This window comes from Zosterops lateralis, assembly GCF_965231275.1.
Source record: "Zosterops lateralis genome assembly, chromosome: 1".
In the NCBI taxonomy this organism is placed as follows: Eukaryota; Metazoa; Chordata; class Aves; order Passeriformes; family Zosteropidae; genus Zosterops; species Zosterops lateralis.
The window spans coordinates 148,839,283-148,850,083 of NC_139762.1; positions in this window are offsets into that span (position 1 = coordinate 148,839,283).

Genomic DNA, 10,801 nt, shown 5'->3' on the forward strand with positions numbered 1-10,801 from the left:
AGACAGTGCATCTCAGTTTCCTTACTAGCTTTACTGATTAGTCCTTGTTTAGCAGAAGTGTAAAGGGAAAATTGATTTAGTAGTTCAGTTGTGAATTCCCATGCACTGTGTAAAACCAGGTAAGTATCCAGGTTTCTGTGCTCTACAAGGGGAGAATTAAATCCTGCCATTTCAGCTAAATGTTCTAGTGCTGACAGTTCCTGGAAGATGCAGTTGCTATTTTTGCTTCTCGTGCTGGCTGTGCATTCTCACCTGCTCCTATCTTCTTGCACTTGGTGTTTGTTTGGCCTTGTGGTAATTCAGGGTAATTCTGACAGAAAGCAGGAAGTTTTGCTGAGGGTTTTTTCTGCCTCTTGGTTCCTTGAGCTGGCCTGCCATGAGGTCAGACAGCTGCTCCTGCTGGTGTAAGGAAATCAGCAGGGCCATATGGAGGGGGGGAGGGGAGTGAGAAAGCCTCCCCCTTCTGGGTTGTCTGCTGCTAAATATCCTTGGAGGTGGTACCAGGCTGCATCCCTGCAGGGCATCCCGGGAAAGCCATCCTGCTGACTGAGGGTTTGGAGCAGTCTCACACTTCTTAGAAGAGTGCCCTAAACATGGAATTGCAGAAACAGGTTAAAATTATGTCTTTAGTTCTCAGCTTTGGACCTGTTCTACTTTACACACTAGCACATCACAGACTCAGGAGAACACGGGTTAGAAGGGTCAGGCAGTTGCTGGTCCTGTTCAAATCAGGTCAGACCAGGCTGCTCAGGGCTTTAGCCACTCAGGCCTTGGAAGCCTACTGGGGCTGAGACTGCAATTAACATTTGTGATACACTTCATTCCTGTGAGGAAAAGCACAGTAAAGATTTCAAGTGTTTAGAGATCATTTTATTTGTAAGTAAAGTAAAGTAAAATATCAGACCTTGTAAGAATCTTGTATGTGTTACATACAAGGTTTTTTGTTACATACAGGTTTACTGTTATATATGTAGTGTATTACTGTATTAGTGTATTACTGTATCTATCATCAATTCTAGAGGATTTACTCAGCATATTAACAGCAGAGACAGCCAGTTGAACAACTGTGGGATTGATTCACTTCATCCAGACATCTCTTCCTGCATCATAAGCGCTGCTGAATATAGGGACTTCCTATTGCCAGATGCAGCACAGTTGGTTGCCTGTGCAGATAGGCTGCTACTACACATATTCCTTGAGTGCCAGCATGGACTGGTTAGGAGGCTGGTTGTTGGGACACTCCCCTCTGGAGTGGGACAGCTGATCTGCAGTTTCTGTCACTCTGAACCAGCGCCACCAGAAGAAACTGAGATGAAACTCGGGATTCCTGATAAACTGGCGCACAGACCCCTCCCGAGAGGGGACAGCTGGATTTAACCGGATACTCCTGCGTAAAAGGTCAGATGTATCCATGTCTGGATGAAAGGGCAGCTCTTTCTGCCCGATGCTGATGTAGCAGGCACACTGAGGGAAGGAGGATGTTGTTACTTACTGGTTTTGAGTGATGTTAAAGCTGGTTGGGACAGTGCAGAGCAGCAGCAGTTTGCCTGCTCAGCTCTGTGTAGCTGCCAGTTGGGTTAGACACAGCAGAAGTGAGAATGTAAAGATCCATGTTTCACATGAACGGGTTGTGTTAAGCACTTCTTACCCTTCAAGTGGTTGAATCTCGTAGACAGAGTTCCTGTGCGTTGCTCAACAGGCCCTTTAAGTTGTTACAGAACATGAGGTTCTCATCCCTCCCTACTTGAGTATGTCATTTGATTTAACCTCAGCTGGTTTCCGGTGCCTGAAATCTGTGACACACTCCCTTTAGTGGAGGTCAGGACACCAGAATCTGCCTGGTTTAATCTAGTTTCAGCATCAAGGCTGTTAAAAAGAACAGTCACAACCATTATTCAGAATATGCAAGTTAAAAAAAAAATCAATGTGAAGAGTTAGTTCTCTGTAATCATTCTGAACGGGTGCTTAATTTTACATGTAGCAGGCTGGGTGTGTGTGATTATAGCTTTTCTATAATTAACCACCTTTTTGTGGCTCTTGTAAAAGTTGTCATTCCAGAGGAATCAGTAGCAGCCAGAGAATTATTCAGTTCAGTGTTGAGGATGGTGATAGTGTGGTGCTGTCTCTCTAGCCCATGAAGTCTGGGGGCATTTCATCACCTTTCAGGTGGCATGATATCAGAAGGAAAGAATTCAGGAATACATCAAGTGCTCATTTAGGGCCTGAAATACAAAGATAAGCTACTCACTTCACTGTAATTATTAGAAACCAGCTCTTTTCTGGTGCTGATTAGTCCTAGTGTCTCATCAGAGGGACTGACTTCCCTCCCCTTTTTGTTCCTTTCTCCAGGTAACCCTGTTGCTGACTATTTTGTGAAACTTGCTGTGTTTAACCTCTGCTATCAACCCCTATTTGATGCATGAGGTGGCCCCACCAGTATGGTTTCCCCACTGAACACCACAGTAAGTTGCAGACGGAAAAGCAAAGTTTTCTGAGAACCACTTTGCCATATACCTGCAGAAGTAAAAGCAAAGAACTTCCACTGTAAATCTGATGGCAAGGAGGCAACTTCACTGCCAGATATCACTAATTGTCAGCTCTGTGACCAGTGATGTATTTAAACACCTAAGATTCAAGCACCCTCATACCACAGCTATATGTAAATGTGTGGGGTACACTGTATGGCAGAGCACAGCTAAAGTGGTGCTTAGGGAGAGCATCACTCCTTGGTGCAGGGGAACTGGCTCATGCCACTGAGAGATAAGGAATAATAGGAAAGCATTGATGGCTGATTGTCTGAGGTGCACTGGCACAACAGGATCAGCCTGTGCTCACTTATACTCCATGCTGTCCACAGCCCTTGAGACTTTTAATCTTTACTGTGTCCAGATGTTGTCCCCCTGTGTCCAGAAAAAAGATGTGCTGCTTATGCACTTTCAGTACAATGATTCCTAGTGCAGCTTAGATTCCCATTCCCTTACAGCCTTCTTTGCTTTGTCCTTTTTGGCAGTGATGTATTTCTCTTGTTCAGTTATTACAGTTTTTATGAGCTTAGAGCCCCTAAGTGGTGGCTTTTTGACTGGGTGATCCTTGAGTAAGGCACTGAAGAAAGCAAGGAGAAACCCTCCTGCTCTCAGGTCAGTTGCTCACAATGCCATGGTCTCCCAACTACTGTATTCTGTTGGTCACTGGAAATTCTCCAAGCCTTTTATTTCTAGACAACACAGGGCAGGATTCTGATAGCCTTATAATGGGGGCATATCCCATCTCACAGGTGGTTCCTCCCATCTCCAGCAGGCTATTGCAGCAGTAAGCTGCAGCATGAGATGGAACACCCACATCTCTCCTGCGTTTTTCTCTTCTTTGCTGCTGATTTTTACCTAAGAATATAGTTTATTTGATAACTAACCTGTTTTATTCAGCTGTTTGTGGCTGTAGAAAAATAGACACTTTTTTATGGCACACATTTGCTTGGTCAGTGCATTTTTGCAAACTTGAATGTGACCAGGTCTGTGTTGAGAAAATCCCATTTCTCTGTTGGCCAGCAGAGAGAGCAGTCAGCATTCAGTGGACGTGCAGGTTGGGACACGGGCAAAGGTGGTCCCCTGCACACTCAGCCCTGCCAGTAGCTGTTACAGTTAAACATGAATCATTCTGACAGCATTGCAGAGCTGATTTGTATCTCGCAAAGTTGTGGCTGAAGGCTGAGGTATTGCCCTCACCTTGCCTGAGGCTGTAATGTCAGTGTAAACCCTTCTGCACACCAGGGGCTATGGGGCAGCATCGTCACACCACGTGCCAGTTTGGGGGATCTGGTCACAGTCCCTACCAAAATGAGACTGTGACAGCTTAGGAAGTCAGACCAATTGGTTTGCTATCAGTTTATATTTAGATACCTGGGGATGCTGCAATCTGATCTGGCCTACTCAGGAAGCAAAGGGGCAATAGGATGCATTTGTATCAAATTTGAGTCAAATTCCAGGATGAGAGCCTTGGTCAGGACATTTTGACATGTGTGGCCTCCTCTCCTCATACCCTCATTGTCCAGCCAGAGCCTCATGTATGCTCTGAAGCACCATTGCTCTCCAAGTCTCTACTGTAAAATGGCTATCTCTGGTTGGTTGGGTTTTCCTTGTTAGAATGAGTTTGCTCCAAATTTTCTCATTTTTCACTTTTTTTCCCCTGCCTTTTTAGGAAACAAGGGTTGTAGACTAAATGACTTGAGAAAACTGTACCAGGGAGTAAGAATGAGGTGTGAAAATACCACCATGTCCGTACAGTAGTCACAGTTACCTTGCACTGGGTGTCTTGCAGAACCATTACCGAGACACTGTCCCTGACTCAGGTGGTGGCTGTCCCCCACACCTGGCATGAGCCACACTGCTGGAGGGGAGGACATGCACAGCATCACTTCACGTGCCACCCAGCAGGGCAGATGTCTCCAGGTTTGGTTTTGGGGTTGCCCTCCTATGACAATCTCATCTTGAGGCAAAACCTGTCTGGTTGTCTGTCTCTCTTCAGGTAATTACTTTCTCAGAAATTTGAGGGAGAGAATGCTGATGATTTTCTTCTGCTTTCTGGCTTCCTCACGCAGGACTTGGGCCAGTTGAGGCCAAGGTTGATGAAGCACACCTGAGGAGGGAGTGTCTGGAGACATCTGCCCAGGTTTGTGCACACTTTCCTGTGGAGCTCACCTCTTTTTGTTATGATCATGGAGTCAGAAGTGAAGCACTCTATCAAAATTCAGCCTTTCAGCGAGTTAAATGCAGCTGCAGTAGTGGTTCTGGAAAACCTCTTCAGTTTGACCTAAGATAAACAAATAGGGTTGTTTAAGTATCCTCAGTGTTTCCTTATACTTACAGTAGGAAATACCTTGGATACTGAGGGCAGTTAAAACAAATCTTGGTTATCTAAGGCCTCTGGCAAGTCTCTGAGTTTCTGAGTGAGCTAAGCCACTTCCTAGGCATGAGGTGTACCAAGCTTCATTTTATAATCATAAAAATAAGAATTAAGGACCTGAGCTGTGAACTGCCACTCACAAAATCCAACTGAAGTGACATTATTCACCTGATACTCATGATGAATGTCTGCTTCCTGCTCTGGAAAATGAGCAGGATGTTTCCAGTGAGCTGGATTCCAGACATTATATTACTTAAAAGCAGGAAATGCTCATTTTGCTTGGTTCAGCATCATACCAGCCTTCCCATGCTAAGGCTATATCTGGAACCCAAACACTGCAATAAGGCAGGAATCATTATATGGTTTTTTTTTTTTCAAACAGCCTACACAGTAAGAAGATGGTAGTTATCTCAGCCTTCCCTTCTTTTCAGCATGCAATTGTGGTGGCGTGCTTCCCCCCATCTCAGCTTGGCTGCTGAAATGGCAGTGCACCAGCTCCACACTTGGAGCCATCCCGAGAAAATGTTCTGCTTTTAACCATTTAGCTGTAAAGCTCCTGCTGCTTCCACCATCCTAACTGCTGGGGTGAAGCAAGGCTTGCCAGTCCTTGTTTACAGCAAGCGTAATCAGTTCCACTATTTATACTGTACTCATCACAGAGCACGTCGCTCTATGAAATGGTCACAGTTATATTTATACCAGTACAAAAACAAAGTCGTCACAAGTCAAGGAGGCGACATTCAGAGTAATTTTTCCTTGCTGTGTGATGCTGTTTCTTCAGCTATTCAAACTTTTTTCAGGCAGAGTCACTCTCTTAGGAAGAAAATGCAGCCCACTGTGTCAGGAATCCCACCAGTATTTATCTGCACTTGTGTTTTTGTCTTGCATGAAGGAAATGCAACTATTCAGTCAAGTAACCTCCACCAGCTGCTACCTCGGTACTAATATGCAGGGCTGCCAGCAAAACCCATAGAGTTGTCTTAGTATAGCTAAAAGCAGAGCTCAATCTGCTTTGCCAGAAGTTCTAAAAATACCTTTTAATATGCTAAGGTATGTGTCTGGCCAGGAGTTGTTTTCAAATGCATTGTCCATGGAGTTCCCATAAAATAAACAGAGCTCGATACACTTGGTTCTGAGATGCAAAATAACCAGTGCTGTGGGGTCCAGCTGTTCTCCTTGCTGGCATCACCAGCAGGGTGCTCCCCCTGCCTTGTTCCCAGCAGTAGGCTGGAAGAAGGGACTAGGGAGTTTTGCCATATTTGTCGGAGATCCTTTACAGGGTAGGATTGATTGTCATTCTCATTTAACTTATTTGATAATTATTAAATAAAACACCGCAAGTTAGGTGCTTTTGAGATCTGAAAGACCAAGAGAGGGACTTCATTGCCAGCAGAGAAGACCCACACACATTGCCAGCATTGCCTGCTTGCCAGCCTTTCCATGCTCTCATGGTGCATGGAGGTCAGATCCATGCACAGAGGCAAAGCCCCAGCCTCCTCTGAGCTGGTGCCAAGGGCTGTGTGAGCAGGGGCACCCTTTCCAAGGCACAGAGCCTGATGAAACCTTTCTGCCAGTGTTCTCTGTGGGCCTACTGCTTTGAACTGCTGTGGACATCCAGGGCTGTGGAACAGCTCAGCCTGGCCCTGGCCACATGGGTGCAGGTTCCCAGCCCTTGGCAGGGACCACACTGCTGCTTAATGCCATTGGGAGAGTGCTCCATGGAGATCCAGTGCTACAGCCGGCTGGATTAGCAAATGGAAGCTTTGTTTTGAGCTTTCTGTAATAAAACACCATGCTGCTGGGGCACACAGGCTAGCTCGGGTTTCACTGCCCACTTAAGAAAATGAGGGCAAAGGATGATTAAATATTAAGTGGGATGCAAGATCTCAGCACATGAAGTTCATCTGGTAACCTGAGGATGGGCTGGAGGTGAATGTGGCTTCCGAGATACCTGAGAGGGTACTACAGTAACCTGTCCTGGTCAGCAAGAGGAGCTTTGGGTTCTTCCATCAGTCTGCAGTGCCAAGAGGCCTCAGGGGTGATGGTGTGGCCATGGAGAGATACCAAGATGAGGATCCTTGGAATACCTCTATCCTTTTCTATTTAGCTTTCCACCTCTTCTGTAAATCAAACACCATTTCTGGCAGCAGTAGACTGTCAAGACTGAGGCTACACTGACATCAAGCAGAAGTTACTAATGAAAAAAACAGAAAAGAGATTCATGATTAATGCAAAAACTCCCTCCCACCCCCCCCACCCCAGGATGAGCCATGTTCTAAAGCCTCTCCTCCAAGCAAAGCTGCTGCTGACAAGAAAATTATCGACCTTTCTTACACTGCAGAGCAAGACTCTGAAAGGCAGCTTTTACCGTGTATCCATCTGCATGCACGAGCCCGTGGGCTCCTCATGTGTACAGGTACCTCCACAGCTCCTGCCACAGCAGCACATTTGGCAGTGGGTGTTGGCTCCTGAGCCCACTTCAGCATTAACAGTGGGCAACACTGAATTATTTCCTCACCCCTCCTGTTAGCAGTTGGCTCTTCTTGAGGAGGATCCACATCTTGGCTCCTGAAACCTGGTCAGGTGCAAGTGCTGCAAGGGCTCCTGCTCCACTCCCTCCCTCCCTCCCTGGCACAAGTGTGGGCAAGTAAATCTGGATATATCGAGGCTCTTTCCTTTCTGAAACCCTTAGGCCAACATTCTACAGCTCTTCTAGTGATTTTAACTTCCATAATCCCCTTTACCCTATACCCGCTTGGAAACACTTAATGATGTTATTTTTTTTCTGATATAAGCTGTGCCAAAGTTTGGTTCCTTTATGAAGACAAACTGGCAGTGGAAACATTGACAGCTATAGAGGGAAATACTGTATTGCTTAAAGAGCTTTATTTAGATTGCTCCATTGCGGGGAGAGTTGTTTGTTGGTTGGAATTTTTTTTTTCTTCATTTTGGACAGTGCTAAAGACGCCATAAAATTAGCTACAGTATTATTCCAGTGATTAGTAAATGGCATGTTCATGTGCCCTCAAAATTAAAAGAAATCATGATAAAACTAAGCAAATAAATAGTCTTGAGAGGACTAATCCCTTTCCTCCATGCTCCCAGCAGCCACCAAAGCCAGCGGGGATCCCAGGAGGGCAGGACCGGGCTGAGCGGCGCGGAGGATCCTTGGGAAGGCTTTGTTGCTCTGCCACAGGGATATTAATGTTTCTGGCCTGCTGACAGCGTGTGTGGGGAACGTAAACATTTGGCTCCAGCAAGGAGATGCAGACGAGGGAGGCAAGTTGTGCACACGATGAGAAGGGTCCTTGCAGCAGCACCCGGCTGGTCACAGGCCCACAGCACCCTCTGGGAGAAGCAGAGGGCACAGGGACATGCAGCCATCCAGGGAAGGACACTGCTTTTGCAGTGGAGCAGGCACTTGCTTGATGCTTCTGCAGCCTTCTGGGGTCCAGGGAGGGTTAAGAAACCGTGGAAATGCAGCACTGGGGGCACATTAGAGGGCTGAGGAAACTGCTCAGGGCGGTATGGAGGATGCTCGCAGCGCCGCTTTTGGCCGTGGTGTGTTTGCATCCAAGCAGCAGCCAGTTTGCAAGGAATGGGGGGAATAAGTGGGTAAAGAGCACCCAGGCCTCTGCTTTCCAGCTCTTTCCAAGCAGGCCAGTTGTCCACACTGGTTCAGGCTTAAGTCATGCTCTGGGTTCATTTCAGCAATTTTTTAAAGCTGGAGTCTCACCCTGTACATCCTCAGCCACAGCAGTATCCCTGTGCTGCTGCCTGGACTGATGAGCCTTTGAGCTCTTACTTTCCTGAAGGGCCAAGCAAGGGAATTTTGCATTTTTTCAGCCTTTAATCCAAATAAAAGAAAAATAACTTTGTAAATATTTCAAACATACTTTGAGACCTTAGGCAGCCTGAGGAGAAGGGGTGCAAGGTGCTGTTATGCCCAGGGGTGTTCCAAACTTCTCTGACTGGCTCATGGTGCTGCAGGATGGGTGTTGTGTAGTGGCTGCTCTCTTGGAGCTGCCACACGTGCTCGTGCATGTGTGTGAAATGGGCTAACTTGGCTTTTCCTTCTTCTGAATGTTCAGCATAAGCAGGGAATAATAAAAGGCAATTTTTCCACAGGGACCAGAGAAAACAAATTACTGCCTGGGTGTAGCTGAGGGCAGAGTCTGGTGCATTATTTTCTGTGTAATAATTCCCACAAGGCCTTGTGGAAACCCAGCTTTTTTTTTTCTTCTCATTTTTCTACTTCCTTAAACTTTCCAAAATACTCTGCTGTAACATATTTTCCTCAGTCACATGTGTTAGTGAGGAGAGAAAAGGTTAAATTCTCCTTTCCTACTATAATGTAATTCATTTCCTGTTTTTCACAGCTGTCTAGACACAGATCTAACGAGCATTAACCCTGAATCCCACCATTGGGTTAAAAATAGAGGCTTTAAATATAAAAGTATGTGGTAAGAGCAGGATTGTAGGTTTCTACCTACCACCAGGAGACAGCTTTTTAAAATGAGAACCATTTAATTAGCTATAAGTAACAAAAAAAAATTACTTCAGTTTCAGAGGTTTTAAAAGGCTCCTGGTTGCTTTATATATACCAGCAGTAACACAGGACCTGCTGAGTTCTGGCATGGACAGGTTGATTCCCCCTCAGGAGTTATATTTGTCTGGATTTACACCTCCAGCTATATTAAAAAAGGAAAGAATAAACTCCACTTCAGTCAGAGAGCTATAAAAAGATCAGGAGAAAGTAATTTAAGAGAGGACCAGTGTTGAAAACTATGGTCAGCTTCTGGTGGGAGACCCATGGAAAAAACGTGCCCCAAACCCCAAGGGGAAAAGTGATGGTCGTGGAACCAAGAGACACCTCGTGCTGGGAAGGCAAGGTCACAGTGTTGGGTCCCAGCCTAGCACAGCACTGGAATGTTTGCAGTCACACCAGACCCTGAGGGGCTCTCATCAGCCTGGGCTGGAGGATGGCCCCAGGCTGAGCCAGGCAATTGCCCTCCGTGGGTGTGCAGCCTCCTGTGACACTTCCCACCAGCTGGGCTGCCATACTGGAGTGGGAGGAAGGAGAAAAATGAGATTTCTGACTTTGAACATGAGCTAAATCCCTCACAAAAGTGAGAGTTTTGCCTGTGGAGGCAAAGCAAGAAAAAGCAAAACTGTAGCCCACCCCAGCTTGGCACAGGGTGCAGACAGGGAGTGAGGCAGCTTCTTGGCTGACAGTTTATTACACACACCTTTCACACCAAAGATTACCCACAGAGACATCATATTTTATGTACTTCAAGAATAAAAATAAATGCTGGTAAGAATTAGCTTAACCCAATGCTTAAAAGCCCTGCTAAAATAAGTCAAAATTCCTGGTGTGCTGTGACAAGGAGGAACTCGCATTTCCTGCACCGACTGCATTTCTCTGTCTACCATCACAAATCCCATGGGGTGGTTTGTTTATTTATCCCTTGAAGCTGGGAGTGGGTGTCTTTCCTGTCCCATCACCCACTTCCAGCCACTGCATGAAAGCAGCAGCACCTTCGGGATCTCTGGGATGGACCTGGCACCTCAGCTGCAAACCTGTGTGTGCTGCTGTCTGTATTCCAGCTCTGTTCAGGACTGAAATTATCCAAGGAAAACATATTAAAAGAACATTTGTTTGTTTTCAACTAAAAAGTGCTGTATACTATGCATCAAGAATGGTGAGGAGTGAACTGGTGTCCTTCCAGCTTAGGGAAGGCCTTTGAACCCACAAGTTATTTATAGAGCTTTTTGGAAAACAGCTCTTTCCAATTTCTGCAATTTTGATCATGGGAACAGCTCAGGTTTTTGTCAAAAATAAAGCAATCCCCTACATGATTCACTGGGGTTCACCCCTGTAAAGCAGAGAAGCAGAAAT